The sequence below is a fragment of the Trachypithecus francoisi genome, unplaced genomic scaffold (genome assembly GCF_009764315.1).
Source record: "Trachypithecus francoisi isolate TF-2019V2 unplaced genomic scaffold, Tfra_2.0 Lachesis_group6, whole genome shotgun sequence".
In the NCBI taxonomy this organism is placed as follows: domain Eukaryota; kingdom Metazoa; phylum Chordata; class Mammalia; order Primates; family Cercopithecidae; genus Trachypithecus; species Trachypithecus francoisi.
Window position 1 is genome coordinate 64,759,081 of NW_022681471.1, and position 16,330 is coordinate 64,775,410.

The 16,330-nt window shown below is 35.4% G+C and overlaps 1 pseudogene; it reads left to right on the forward strand.

Moving 5' to 3' along the window:
• The first annotated feature begins 1,180 nt into the window (after positions 1 to 1,180).
• Positions 1,181 to 16,330, forward strand: part of LOC117077724 — a 97,475-nt pseudogene continuing 82,325 nt past the window's right edge.

Below are 16,330 nucleotides of genomic sequence, written 5' to 3' on the forward strand. Positions count from 1 at the left end.
AATATATATTTGTTGCAGTGATTTCCAAGAAGAGCAATGTAATTATGTGGGAAGACACTCTTTCATTTGGAGGTGAATAACTCTTGTTGAAAATGACTTAGGCAGAGCTGACACTTTTGGAACAAGTAAGGACTCAGTACTAAAACACATAGCACTGAGTGGAAGATGGAGAAGAAGGAGGTAGAGATAAAATAACTTTATAATTTCATTCTTCATTAAGTCACAATTGATGAAATCACAAAATCTAAGGGCAACCTTGAGGTTATCTGGTCCTGTATTTCTCAAATTTTAATCATTTTGTACCTCCTGCATGCTTTTTCCATACTTGCTTATCACCACTTAATATGTATAGTAGTATGCATATATTTTTTAACTTAGGCAATTTTAATTTTATTTAAAGTTATTTAACTTCTTTTGGAAGGAAACATTATATTACTCTGTGTTTGAAAAAATGTAACAGCTGACATCAAGAAATAATAGTAACTGCAAAAAAATAAAATTGATTACATTATAAATAGTAATAAGTTAATTATTAGGATAAAGTATTTGTCCAAAAATCTGCTAAATAATCACATATACCAATTGTGGCAGGCGGGGTCAGGTCTAAATTTGCTTTGTGTCCCTGGAATATATAGAAAATAACTTCTATTTCTCAGAAAGGGTAGATTTTTTTTGTTTTCAGCAATCACACAGCAAGGCCTGGCAGAAATGAGATTGATGTGGTCACAGGAATGTTTCACTATGTGAGAAAGACAATCTCTTTTCTATTTGGTTGGTACAAAGATATTTGTGGTTTTTGCTCTTATTTCTAATGGCAAAAACTGCAATTACTTTTGCACCAACCTACTATATAGCTCATGGAGACAAGTCGTGCATTAGTGGCTTTTTATAAAGAAGAGCTATTGCTTGAGCCTTAGTAGATTGGCATATAATTTTTCCTTGCTAAATTTACTGGCATATTTGAACATGTAATGCCAGTTACAGGGGGTGTTGATGTAAGATGTTAATAGTGAGTTAAAGAGAGGAACCAAAATATAGGGCAAGACATGAACAGAGTTGGACCGGGGAAAGAGTCTCGATATAGATGGATTCAGATGTGCAAAGTCTATAATCTCTATAGGCAGAAGAGATATCTAAAAACGGATCACTTCCCTAACAGCTGCATAAATCTCAGGGATCCATGAAGGAGACAGCAGAGAAGCCAACTAGGACAGGAACATCAGGCTTTAACTGGAAACCGTAAAAACCCAGGAGGAGTTTAGAACATAGAAGAAAAAAAGCTATTGCTGGAGATTACTCTAAATCCACCATTTCCAGGTTGTGTTTTTCTGGATTTAGTAAACAGCCCAATCATGTACAGTTACTCCACTTTTATCTCCAGCTGCAGGCAGTGAGAAGTTGTGCTCAGTATAATGCTTCAAGATCAAGTGTAACCTTCATTTAGCATTAACAAGATTAGAATGGTAGCAGGAGACTCCAACTAAAATTTATATTAACGTGTTAGCTTTATTTGTTGCTATCAGATATAAGTGAACATTAGTCAATACCAAGCAAATTTGCAATAAATGATTCCAAATAACTTTAACTTGAATTGCAGAATTATAAAGGGTTATACCATTTAGTATAATCATCTTAAATGATTACATCAGGAAAGAAAGGCCCAGAGAGAAAAAGAAAATTTCTTACAGTAACGTATAAAGTCAATATCAGTACTGTGGTTAAAATACAGGTCTCCTGACTGCCAATACAATTCATTTCTAAGTACCATATTCTTTTTGGACATCAGTTTTTCCCCTCTTTCTCTCATTTCCCACACAACACCTCCTTCTCCACTATTACTTACAGAATGCTTGCACTCTCAACACTACAGGATAATTTAAAAGTGATAATCCTTTCTTTTAAACCAAAATTGCAGTGGTCCATAAAGGAAGTTAAGGTAATCATTTATTCCAAATAAAACACAATTCTTAAATCCATCAATCTTATTTTAGCTTTTGCGTACCCAAGATTTCATATTTTGGCCCTATTCCCTCATACCAGCTCCAATCTAAAACTGACTCCCAAGTGGGTAACTCAATTGTAATTGAAATCTGATATTCTTCTACCTTCCATGCACTTGGCTTCATTAATCTTCATACTTTTCAACATGAGTAAATCACATACACAAGCCAGGTTTCTTAAAGCCTCCTGCTCCCCATGATCTTTCCTTCCCCGTATCTGAATTTCTTTCTCAAAATGTTGTTTGCCCAGAAACTTCCTTCAAAAACAGAGAGCAAATCTTTATAGGATGAACTATTATTTGCAAATGGTTAGTGTACCATGGAGCTAATTCCTTTCTTGGTATATTGCTCCTTATGTACCAAGAAACACAAATGTGAATTTATGAAATATGAACATTGGAACAAAAAATTACCAAAACAAAAATTACCAAAAAAAGTACCAAAACCTAGCTTCTTTTGTAGAAAAAAAAAATGCTAGTGTATGGGATGTTAGTAGATTTAAGCCAAATTATCTATTTAATCGTGGAAAGTGAGATGCTCATTGCATTTTATGAAGTGAAAACACTCTCCTATCCGGTCTTCTGAAGCAGAAAAATCATAGAGAAACAGTTGGAAAAATGATTTGCACAGCATGATCCTCTCCAACCCCTAAATTTTCAGCTTTCAGAGCTTTTTGTTTATTAATTCATTAATTAGGGGGAGGGGGCTGCTTCTATATTTTAAGTTAGCTTTTTGTTACAAAAATTATTGGTTGTCATCTGTGTTGTACAACCAGTAGGCATAGATGGCCCTTGTTTGCAAGTGTTTAAAATATATCCCCTTTACCCAATATAATTCAGTACATTTTTCTGTAGCCAGAGTCTCAAATTCCCTTCCTGAATCCATTTAACTGATGCTCCCCTGGTTCTTTTTGATGATCATCAGCATTCCACATCTGCGTATTTAGATGTGTGTATGACAATAAAGGAATTGCTTCTTGGTGATTGGTTCGTCTTGAAAATTTTTATGCACAGATGATGTTCAAATTGCTTTGGAAACACACTCTCAAATCAATTGCTACATAATCAAACTGTATTGAGAAGTATCCCACCTGAACCTGAGAAGTGTCCCCCTGTATTATAAACATACACATCCACCTTAGATATGTTTATATCTCTGGATAAAATTGAAGGAATCTTGCAACACAGTGCAAATAATAAAGTTAGTTTCCACAGTGTGAACTTAATTATATTTCTCTCCAAAACAAAAGGCCTCATGTTAGCACATGGCAGTGTACAGTATTGTGAAAAGGCACATTCTCTTTAGCAGGTGCGTATTTATACAACTTTTATTGGTATTAAGAAACCTCTTATTTAAAAATATTTATTATGGTCATAATCATAGATATTTAAAATCCATAGATTATACATAATCTATACATAATGGTTTAATTTCCTGTTACATATTCTTTCCCCAACACACATTACTTTTAGAAAATGCTCTTTATGCTGAAAGCTGTGACCCACACCTGTAATCCTAGCATTCTAGGAGGCCTAGGTGCAAGGATCACTTGAACCCAGGAGTTCAAGACCAGCCTGGGCTTGAGAACTCATCTCTATACACACACACATGCAAACACAAATTAAATTAGCCAGGCATGGTGGTGCATACCTCTAGTCCCAGCTACTTGGAAGGCTGAGGTGGGAGGATTGCTTTAGCCCAGAAGATGGAGTTTGCAGTGTGTGAGCCAAGACTGGACTGCACCACTGCACTCCAGCCTGGGTGACAGAGCAAGACCTCCAAAAAAGAAAAACAACAACAACAACAACAAAAACAGAAAATGCTTTTTATTATAGAAATATTTGAACACACACACAAATGGAGAGAATGGTGTAGTGAACCCTAACCCACTTTCAGTGATTAAGAACATGTTTCAAATCTTGTTGTATTTATCTGTCCTTCCTCCCACTTTCTACTGAAGTATTTTAAAATAATTCTATGTAAATGCCATTTCATCCATAAATGCTTGATTAAGAATCACTAACTGATAAGAAAAATTCCTCTATATATTGCCACCATAGACACAAATTGTTACTGGATTTACTAGTTGCTATATTAGAAAAAGCATCACAAAAGGCTAAGAATCCTGGAATCTTTTTCCAACTCTATCAACACTCAATGTGTAGCTCCTCAGGGCCTCAGTTTCTCATGCTATCAATAAAAGAGTTGAATACAATCTCTAAGATACCTTTAATCTCTGGTATTCTGGGTTAAAATAACAACAATAATTAAGCTTGAGAATTTTTATTTTGTATTTCTCTATTAGCTAGGCACAGACAAAAGATTGGAACTTCCCATCTTTAAACACTAATTGCATTGAGAACTCTAGTTAGAGGTAGAAACTTTAAAAATAGTAAAATAAGTTTCAAGCATGATTATTTCCATTTTCTGAGGAAACGTTTCCTGTAACTGCCTACACAGGAACAGCCAATAATTATTTTAAAACAATAATAATGTGGTTTCATCATTCTGACTGCCTTCCTACTTAAAGGGTTAGCACGAGCTTGACAGAGGTGCTCCTAAAGGCTGTGGCGCCCTCTTCTGACCCCTCACCCAACAGGTAAGTCATGGCTTGTTTCTGAACTGTCTTCTGGTTTCAGCCTTCTCATTGCCTTATCTGTCATAATTAAGTCATGAAGCATTATGCAAAAATTCAGATCTGACTGGTGGGAAACACAGGTCTCATGAAATACATACGGCTACAGATCCATGCTGAATGCTTTATATTTTCTTAAAGGTTTCCATTTTGAAATTTGCGAATTATTCCAAAGAAAACGAAGTATCATTGAAAGTCGAAATGCGATAAAAGTCTCACTCAAACAAGGAGCAAGCCTGTGTAAGAAAACCTTAAGAAAATAAGAAATAAGAAGTTTTCTGCTAAAATATCTAAATGAGTTGAAAATAAATAACTGCTATATAAAAATTCAAAATCCATGCCATTAACTGTGTGCCTTATAGCAGAGAAGCTAAACAGGTTGCCCTTCACAGCTTATACTCTGTATTTTATTTTCTTAGACCACTGATACTTTTTTTTCACCTAGAGACCTACCACATCAATATATAAGTAAATTTAGTGTTTTTTGTTTTTATTTGGGCTGGGGAGAGGAGGAGGTGAAAACTACAGGGCAGGAGAAACAGGCTGGACAACAAGTGACCTTTTTGGTTTCGATTTTTTTTTTCTCAAACAGCAACTACTGCTTTGCTGATGGCAAGTTCACTCACTTGAAAGATATACCTCGAGTTTATAACAGCATCCAGGACTGTTCTGTTGAATTCCAAAATGAGAAAATTGCATTTGCTTTTGTCACGTAATGCACATCAGCATCAAGAGTGAGTGGGTCTGGCCATACTTCTCAAGGGTACAGGCAGAGATGAATGTGTGTGGTTCCCACAGAGTACTCTGCACTTTAAAATTAGTCTATGATTTTCTGTTCAGAGATAGATGCTCTCTGAAAACTTCTAATGTTTTATCTCTCATTTTTCTCTATTACCAGCTCAGGCTGGTTTTCTTCCTATTCCTTAAAATGTTGCTCAAGCGGGCTTTATACCAAAACGTCACCCTCTCTACTTGCAACTCGCCCAAGCAATTACTACCCTCATTACTTCAGGCCATCACAAATCTTACCTGCTTAAGAAAACCTTTTTGAAAATTTTATTTTACACAACCCTTTCTCTCCTCTCGATTTCCATATCTAAAATTACACTCTTAAGAACTGCATTGTATTACCATGTTATGAAGGTAATTTTACAAACTGTAATTCTTGAAAAAGTAATCTCAGTAGTCACTGTCTTTTCTTTGTTCTTACTGTTAGCATGCTTGTATTCTGATTTGTTCCCTCATTTGGGGCTTAAGCTTTAGATATACAGAAGCATATCTGACCTAGTTCAGTGTTTCTCACCGGACTAGGCTCACCCACCATTATCCCTGAAGTCCCAAGTTCTCTTGTCGTTGGATCTTCTAGGAGCAAAATCTAGTTGACTGGGAAATGAAACTTCTTAGTTAAACAAAACACTCAACTAGCCAAAGTAACTAGTCCCTGGCCACTCCTATTAGACAGATGCCATTTCCATGTCCATGTTTGCTGGCTGGTTTTAAAATTCAAAATAAAACAAATGGCACTTTTGACTGCATAATTGCTTTGTATAAAATATTTTCATAAAAGCAAATCTTAAAGTCACCACAAAATAATAGTGTTTATTTCCTGAAAGCTGTTTATACTTGCTAAAAGAGCCACCTCCTGGTTGGATTTTGCACTGGAGCCAATAGAATCATTCACCAAAAGCTTGGCAAAATTAATTTGAATTTCTTGGATACCTTTAAATAGACAGTACCAAGAAGATAATTAAATTATTGTTAAGATATTAATTTACAATGAAATGCAGCATGAAACTGAGTAGTTCCCTGCTATGCATCTGCCATCTTTGTGTCAAACTGACCTTTAGTATGTATCCCAGCTACAATCTTGCCCTTGCAGTTAAAATAGTAGAAAAAGTTCTCAGATACTCTACACTTTCACGCACATTGGAGACTATGACAGCAGGTAAAATATTTATTTTCATTTGAAAAGAGATAAATATGAACAGAATTTATTTAAAATTGATCACTGATTACTGTGAAGAAGCAAGTGTTTGTGTAACTGATATTCATGTGTTTAAGCATGAAGAGTAGGTCACCTATTTAAGAGACATCCCTTCCTTTCTCTAGAATAGTTATTCTGTTAAGCTTACCAGTGGAGTAGTACCACTTCAGTGCCATGCACCTACCTCCTTCCTGCTCTGTGACAGGCGTTTTGAGATATCCTGCTTTCCAGTCATCTAAGTTGATGGCTTATTCCCTTTTCTTAGATAATCTGCATTATTTTATTTATGTTCTCTTTAGCACCTTTCATTACTTCGGGCAAATGTAGGCCATCCTCCATCTTCTTTTCCAGGGTTTCTCAAGTGTAACATAAAAGAGAAACTGATAAGAAAGCAGGGAGTTAGAAAGTACCAACTTGCTAATTTGTAGGGACGTGACCTTTCCTTAGGCAAAAAAAGGTCTAAAGTATATTTATCATTTTTAGTAGATTAAGTTGAGACCTACAAACCATTGGTCACGAGGCTAGAACTGCTTTTATTCATTTGTGCAATCATGCATATATTTATTATTGAAAACATTTGTTGAGTGCTTACTATGAGCCAAGTAGTGTTCTGAGTAACCATACAGTAGTGAACAAACCATGACTCCTGCTCTAGTGGAGCTTATATAGTATACTGTGGGAATACAGTAACTTCTTATTCTAAAAATTAAAAATAAATATTTAAATTACATTGGTGGTAATTTATCTTAAATAAAAACATGTTCTTGTGAGAAAGACTATTTTGGTGAGGCAGGGGCTTGTGGACTTGATAGTCAGGGAAGTCCTATCTGCAGAAATGACATTTAAAATCATATTTGAATAATTGTAAAGATCTAGGTAGATTATAGAGATGGGAATTGAGGGCAAGACCATCACAGAAGGGAAGAAAGTGTCAAAAGCCCTGAAATGAGAAGAAGCTTGGCTACAGTGAAATAGGGAGAAATAAGCACAATAAGAGGGAGGAAAGCTTTGCAGGAGTGGGAATAATTCATGCAAAGTCATGGAGTTTTGAAATATATTGCCTGTTCATTCATTCACAGAAAAACTCCTGAGAACCTACTAAGACACAGGCATTAGAGAGACAATTGCAAATAATTCATAATCTCAGTGCCTTTAAAGAGCTGAGTCTAGTGAGAAAGATAAGTAAAAATAAATGACTTCAATGTAGTATTACATAAATAAAATAGGATAATATAAAAAACAAGCTTTGATGATCAAATATGTGCTTGCAAATATGTCTATTGGAAGTGTGAAAGAGAATTTGGAAAAAAATGAATATTGTAGGCAGGAAGATCAGTTGTAAGTTTCTTGAAACAGTCAAGGTAAGAAATGAGGAGTTCCAGGATTCAGATAACTTCAGTTAAAAGGGTTTGAGGATTATTTTTGAGTCGGAATTGACAATAGTGGGTGATCAATTGAACTTTGGTAGCGAATGAGACCAGAAATACAGAAGAAGTAAGATCAGGAATCTGAGGGAATAGGAAGTATCTCATGACTCCAATTTTTAACACGTAGGACAGACACAATGGATATGTTGTGAAATGAAGAATCAACTGATGAAAAGTATACATTTAAAAAATCTTTGTTTAGGTCATATTATTTGTATGTTTTGCTTAGATGATGTTTGGGTGTTTAGAAATATCCAGATGGTTGGCTTAGTTTTTATTTGTGAATTGGAACTTCCATGTCATATAAACAGTTACTCTTTTCTTCTTGCCCATGATTGCTATCTTCTGGAAGTGCTAATTATTTTGAATACTAACCAATAATTAATGGAAGGATAATTAGCAGTAAACAAATGTAATCATATTCTAGTTTCATTAGCTCCAAATTATCAAAAGCTATGTTTCTTTAAATGTTACCACTATTTTGCTAATGGAAAAAAAACTTATTCCCTTCATATTTTCAGCATCAACTATGACTTTTCAATCTGTGACCCAGCTCTCTAAGTCAATTTCCTGGACACAGACAGCCTAACATGCATTTCATATTGAACATTTTTTTTTACTTATTAGCAGTTATAATAAATTATTTGATGCAAAATTGTTTTTAAATTATATCAGAATTTTTACTTTCAAAGCTCTAACACTTCCCCATTACAACAATTATTTAAATATTATTATATTTATGTAATAGAAGGATGGGTGAGGAAACTTAGAACTATGAAACAGCATATACAGATTTTCAAGAGAAAACTAAATACAAGTCTATTAGAAACAGTACAACTTTAGAAATGATAAATCTATTAACTTGAGTCCATTCCCTGGAAAAGGCATTAGGTAATTTAAATTAAAATACAACAGACCTATTCATCAATTAGGAAATGTGCATGAAATTATTAGAAAAGGGAAGCACACGATCAGTTTTTCTCCATTTTAGCAAATTTATGTCTCTAAAGAAACTATATATTACTTTTATTACACAGCTTCGATTTGTTTTTTAAAATTTTAGGATTTTATTCTACAAATAATAACTTTTCACTACCTAAAGCCCAAGACTTTATGAGATACTGATCACGTCATGCAAATTATGATTAAGTAATGAGATACATAGATTTTTAAAAGTGTCAGTATGTGCTAAATTAATCATGTTTTTAGTAGATCTTTGAACCACTTTTACAAAATTTATTTAGGTACATGTTGACAAAACATAGTTAACATTTTAGGACTACTCAAACATTTTTACTCAAAATTCAATGAATTTTTAAAAAATTTACTGATGTGTTCTGGCATACCTCAGAAAGAGGAGGAAAATAAAGCATGCCGTATATAAGGAATAACTGTGCAAACATGCATAAACAGTGATGTTACACACGCGCGCACACACACACAAACACACACACACATGCACAAACACATTTGAAATACATCCGAAAGAAAAAAATAATTGTTTTTAAGCAGTTTGTAAATGTAGAGAGTCCAGAGTAGTTGAGACTTTCAGAATTTGCTCCCGATCTATTCCTCAATCAGCAGAACTATGAAAAAAGATAAGAAAAAAGAAGTATAAGATCAGTTTTTCTCCATGTTAGTAAACTTAAGTCTCTAAAGAACTCTATATTGCTTTTATTACATTGCTTCATTTTAAGATTTTTGTTCTACAAATAATGTCCATTTTTTGATGAAAAATTAGGTAATGTAGATGGGCCAAAACAGAAAAAAAATCCATAATATCCCCTACAAGATAAAACATCTCTTACTATTTTGGCATTTTATTTTCTTTTTTTTATTTTTATTTTTTTACTTTTTACAGTATATCAACTTTATTTCATCTTTTTTAAATTATACTTTAAGTTCTAGGGTACACGTGCATAACGTGCAGGTTTGTTACATATGTATACTTGTGCCATGTTGGTGTGCTGCACCCATCAACTCGTCAGCACCCATCAATTCATCATTTATATCATGTATAAATCCCCAATGCAATCCCTCCCCCCTCCCCCCTCCCCATGATAGGCCCCAGTGTGTGATGTTCCCCTTCCTGAGTCTAAGTGATCTCATTGTTCAGTTCCCACCTATGAGTGAGAACATGCGGTGTTTGGTTTCTGTTCTTGTGATAGTTTGCTAAGAATGATGGTTTCCAGCTGCATCCATGTCCCTACAAAGGACGCAAACTCATCCTTTTTTATGGCTGCATGGTATTCCATGGTGTATATGTGTCACATTTTCTTAATCCAGTCTGTCACAGATGGACATTTGGGTTGATTCCAAGTCTTTGCTATTGTGAATAGTGCCGCAATAAACATACGTGTGCATGTGTCTTTGTAGTAGAATAATTTATAATCCTTTGGGTATATACCCAGTAGTGGGATGGCTGGATCATATGGTACATCTAGTTCTAGATCCTTGAGGAATCGCCATACTGTTTTCCATAATGGTTGAACTAGTTTACAATCCCACCAACAGTGTAAAAGTGTTCCTATTTCTCCACATCCTCTCCAACACCTGTTGTTTCCTGACTTCTTAATGATTGCCATTCTGACTGGTGTGAGATGGTATCTCATTGTGGTTTTGATTTGCATTTCTCTGATGGCGAGTGATGATGAGCATTTTTTCATGTGTCTGTTGGCTGTATGGATGTCTTCTTTTGAGAAATGTCTGTTCATATCCTTTGCCCACTTTTTGATGGGGTTGTTTGTTTTTTTCTTGTATATTTGTTTGAGTTCTTTGTAGATTCTGGATATTAGCCTTTGTCAGATGAGTAGGTTGCAAAAATTTTCTCACATTCTGTAGGTTGCCTGTTCACTCTCATGGTAGTTTCTTTTGCTGTGCAGAAGCTCTTTAGTTTAATGAGATCCCATTTGTCAATTTTGGCTTTTGCTGCCATTGTTTTTGGTGTTTTAGACATGAAGTCCTTGCCCATGCCTATGTCCTGAATGGTACTACCTAGATTTTCTTCTAGGGTTTTTATGGTATTAGGTCTAACATTTAAGTCTCTAATCCATCTTGAATTAATCTTCATATAAGGAGTAAGGAAAGGATCCAGTTTCAGCTTTCTACTTATGTCTAGCCAATTTTCCCAGCACCATTTATTAAACAGGGAATCCTTTCCCCATTTCTTGTTTCTCTCAGGTTTGTCAAAGATCAGATGTCTGTAGATGTGTGGTATTATTTCTGAGGACTCTGTTCTGTTCCATTGGTCTATATCTCTGTTTTGGTACCAGTACCATGCTGTTTTGGTTACTGTAGCCTTGTAGTATAGTTTGAAGTCAGGTAGCGTGACACCTCCAGCTTTGTCCTTTAGACTTGGTGAACATTTGTGTATTTGTGTGCATAAAACAAAAATTAAATAATGTGTCATAATTGCATGATTTTGTTTCCCCACTCAGCAACATATTATGAACATGTTTGTAAATCAATAAAGATATTCACTCAATGTTAACAATACAAATAAAATATATTATACATAATAGAAATTAAATCTAGAAGAGGCATATTTTATAAATTTGACCCTTTTTCAGTAAAAATAAAAATGATATTCACTGATGTAAGCTGGTTTGATTAAGTGAGCAGGAAAATCATAAAAGCACAGCCAAGATAATGAAATGGGTGGTGAAAGGGTCATATATGAACACAAAACTTATCAACACTGTGTGTGTGGTGGTAAAGGATAGAAATTGAAGTGGGACATAAGACATAATTTGTGCTGGGAAAAACTGTTGCTGATTACTAATTTGGTACACCACTGGCAGACAGGATAATAATGCGTAGAAGGACAAGGAACAGGAATTACCCTGATGACAAGCAGTGTAGCAAAAAGCCTGGCAGTGTACCTAAAAAGAAAACCACAGGTGTTGACGTGAAGTACTAGTCTAAATTTGCTAGATGTGGGTACTACAGAAACCATTTGTGAAAAAGTTACTATGGTTAAACATTGATTTGGATGTGAGTGGTTTTGGAATGACATGAAATTCTTTTTGCTTAATTTTTTGCATACTCTATTTTATGAGGACATGACAGTACATTTGGAAACCTATACTATACCATATGATTTTGGTAGATTTAAAGGTAAATGGCCAGTACCTATATCTTGATACTTCCCTTTCTAGCCTGAACTTTAATCAAACAACAAATCCTGCTGGTTTTCCATTTCCATTTCTACTGTTTTAGTTCAGGAACTTACTATTTCTCATCTAATAGTTGCAGCAGTTTTCTAGATGGAAATCTCTACTACAAATGCTGTCCTTCATATGACTTTCATAGGCATGTATAAGCTTTGTTTACCTACTAGTGTATTAACCATTTATATACGGAATATGTTGCACAGACTTCATCAGCAGAATGTTGCTTTCCATTTTGATAGTGCATTTAACATACAGTAATTTAAAATTAGGTTGTAATCAAACCTAACAATATTCAGCTTTGTATTTTGCCCTTTCTTTCCCCACTCTGCTCATACTTTGAAGCTAGAAAGGACTTCTCCATGCCAAGGTCAGAAAATTATTAACTCATAGTTTCTTCCACTACTCTATGGTGTAACTTTTAAGAATTTAATGTTTTGGTTTACATAGAATTTTATTCTTTCTTTCTTTGTTAAATTAATGATGAAGATGAACCACATGTATAGCAATATTTTGATCAAGGAAAGATTATATAGCAGGAAAGTCAATAAGTAGTGGCCAAGTTATTACACTGTTAGTCTTAAACATTTTTCTTTCGGTGAAACTATCACATGGAAGATCAGAGCAGAACTGAAGGAGATAGAGACATGAAAAACCTTTCAAAAAATCAATGAATCCAGCTGCTGATTGTTTGAAAAGATCAACAAAATAGATAGATTGCTAGCCAGACAAAGAAGAAAACAGATAAGAATCAAATAGATGCAATCAAAAAATGATAAATGGGATATCACCACTGATCCCACAGAAATACAAACTACCATCAGAGAATACTATAAGCACCTCTATGCAAATAAACCAGAAAATCAAGAAGAAATGGATAAATTCCTGGAAGCATACACCCTCCCAATTCTAAACAAGAAAGAAGTCGAATCTCTGAATAGACCAATAATAGGTAACAAGTTCTAAAATGAGGAAGTAGTTAATAGTCACCAACCAAAAAAATCCAGGAACAGATGGATTCACAGCTGAATTCTACCAGAGGTACAGAGAGGAGCTGGTACCATTTCTTCTAAAGCTACTCCAAACAATAGAGAAAGACAGAATCCTCCCTAACTCATTTTATGAAGCCAGCATCATCCTGATACCAAAACCTGGCAGAGACACACACACAAAAAGAAAATTTCAGGCCAATATCCCTGATGAACCCCGATGCAAAAATCCTCAATAAAATACTAGCAAACCAAATCCAGTAGCACATCAAAAAGCTTATCCAACACAATCAAGTTGGCTTCATCCCTGGGATGCAAGGCTGGTTCAACATATGCAAATCAGTAAATGTAAACCATCAAATGAACAGAATCAATGACAAAAAACACATGATTATCTCAATAGATGCAGAAAAGGCCTTTGACAAAATTCAAAAGCCCATCATGCTAGAAACTTTCTTTTTTTGTTGTTGTTGTTGTTGAGACGGAGTTTCGCTCTGTCGCCCAGGCTGGAGTGCAGTGGCCGGATCTCAGCTCACTGCAAGCTCCGCCTCCGGGTTTACGCCATTCTCCTGCCTCAGCCTCCCGAGTAGCTGGGACTACAGGCGCCTGCCACCTCGCCCGGCTAGTTTTCTGTATTTTTTAGTAGAGACGGGGTTTCACCGTGTTAGCCAGGGTGGTCTCGATCTCCTGACCTCGTGATCCGCCCGTCTCGGCCTCCCAAAGTGCTGGGATTACAGGCTTGAGCCACCGCGCCCGGCCCATGCTAGAAACTTTCAATAAATTAGGTATCAGTGGAATGTATCTCAAAATAATAAGAGTTATTTATGACAAACCCACAGCCAATATCATACTAAATGGGCAAAAACTGGAAGCATTCCCTTTGAAAAGCAGCACAAGGCGAGAATGCCCTCTCTCACCACTCCTATGCAACATAGTATTGTAAGTTCTGTCCAGGGCAATCAGGCAAGATAAATAAATAAAGCTTAATCAAATAGGAAAAGAGGAAGTCAAATTATCCCTGTTTGCAGATGACCTGATTGCATATTTAGAAAATCCCATCATCTTAGCCCAAAATCTCCTTAAGCTGATAAGCAACTCCAGCAAAGTCTCAGGATACAAAATCAATGTGTAAAACTCACATGCATTCTTATACTCCAATAATAGACAAACAGAGAGTCAAATCATGAGTGAACTCCCATTCACAATTGCTACTAAGAGAATAAAACACTTAGTAATACAACTTACAAGGGATGTGAAGGACCTCTTCAAAAGAACTACAAACCATTGCTCAAGGAAATAGGAGAGGACACAAACAAATGGAAAAACATTCCATGCTCATGGAAAGGAAGAATCAATATCATGAAAATGGCCATATTTCCCAAAGTAATTTATAGATTTCATGCTAACCCATCAAGCTACCATTGACCTTCTTCACAGAATTGGAAAAAAACCTACTTTAAATTTCATATGGAACTAAAAAAGAGCCCGTATAGCCAAGACATTTTTAAGCAAAAATAACAAAGCTTGAGACATCACACCACCTGACTTCAAACTATACTACAGGCATACAGTAATTAAAATAGCATGGTACTAGTACCAAAACAGATATATAGACGAATGAAACAGAGCAGAGGCCTCAGAAATAACACCACACATCTACAACCATCTGATCTTTGACAAACCTGATACAAACAAGCAACGGGGAAAGGATTCCCAATTTAATAAATGACCCTGGGAAAACTGGCAAGCCATATGCAGAAAACTGAGACTGGACCCCTTCCTTACACCTTATACAAAAATTAACTTGAGATACATTAAAGACTTAAATGTAAGACCTAAAACCATAAAAACCCTAGAAGAAAACCTAAGCAATACCATTCAGGACACAGGCATGGGCAAAGACTTCCTGTCTAAAACACGAAAAGCAATGACAATAAAAGCCAAAATTGACAAATGGGATCTAATTAAACTAAAGAGGTTCTGCACAGCAAAAGAAACTATCATCAGAGAGAACAGGCAACCTACAGAATGGGAGAAAAGTTTTGCAATCTATCCATCTGACAAAGGGCTAATATCCAGAATCTACAAAGAACTTAAACAAATTTACAAGAAAAACAAACAAACAGACTCATCATAAAGTGGGCAGAGAATGTGAACAGACACTTCTTAAAAGGAGACATTTATGCGGCCAACAGACATATGAAAAAAGGCTTATCATCACTGGTCATTAGAGAAATGCAAATCAAAAATCACAGTGAGATACTGTCTCACTCCAGTTACAATTGTGATCACTAAAAGGTCAGGAAACAACAGATGCTGGAGAGGATGTGGAGAAATAGGAACATTATTACACTGTTGGTGGGAGTGTAAATTAGTTCAACCATTGTGGAAGACAGTGTGGTGATTCCTGAACAATCTAGAACTAGAAATACCATTTGACCCAGCAATCCCATTACAGAGTATATATCCAAAGATATATAAATCATTCTACTATAAAGACACATGCACACATATGTTTATTGCAGCACTATTCACAATAGGAAATACTTGGAACCAACCCAAATGCCCATCAATGATAGACTGGATAAAGAAAATCTGGCACATATACACCATGCAGTACTATGCAGCCATAAATAAGGATGAGTTCGTGTCCTTTGCAGGGACATAGATTAAGCTGGAAACCATCATTCTCAGCAAACTAACACAAGAACAGAAAACCAAACACCACATGTTCTCACTCATAAGTGGGAGTTGAACAATGAGAACATATGGGCGCAGGGAGAGGAACATCACACACTGGGGCATGTTGGTGGGTGGGGAGCTAGGGGAGGGAGAGCATTAGGAGAAATACCTAATGTAAGTGATGGGTTGATAGGTGCGGCATACCACTATGGCATGTATATAACTGTATAACAAAACTGCACATTCTGCACATGTACCCCAGTACTTAAGATATTTAAAAAAATAAAAAATATAAAAAATATAAAAAAGAATTGTGTCCCAATAAAACCATATCACATGTAAAAGCATCTAAATAAGAAATGTGTATTTTTAATATTTTGTGCCCTTCTAGTTTTTTAGTAATTTAAATGAATGAGGTATTCCATAGTTCATTTTATAGCTTTG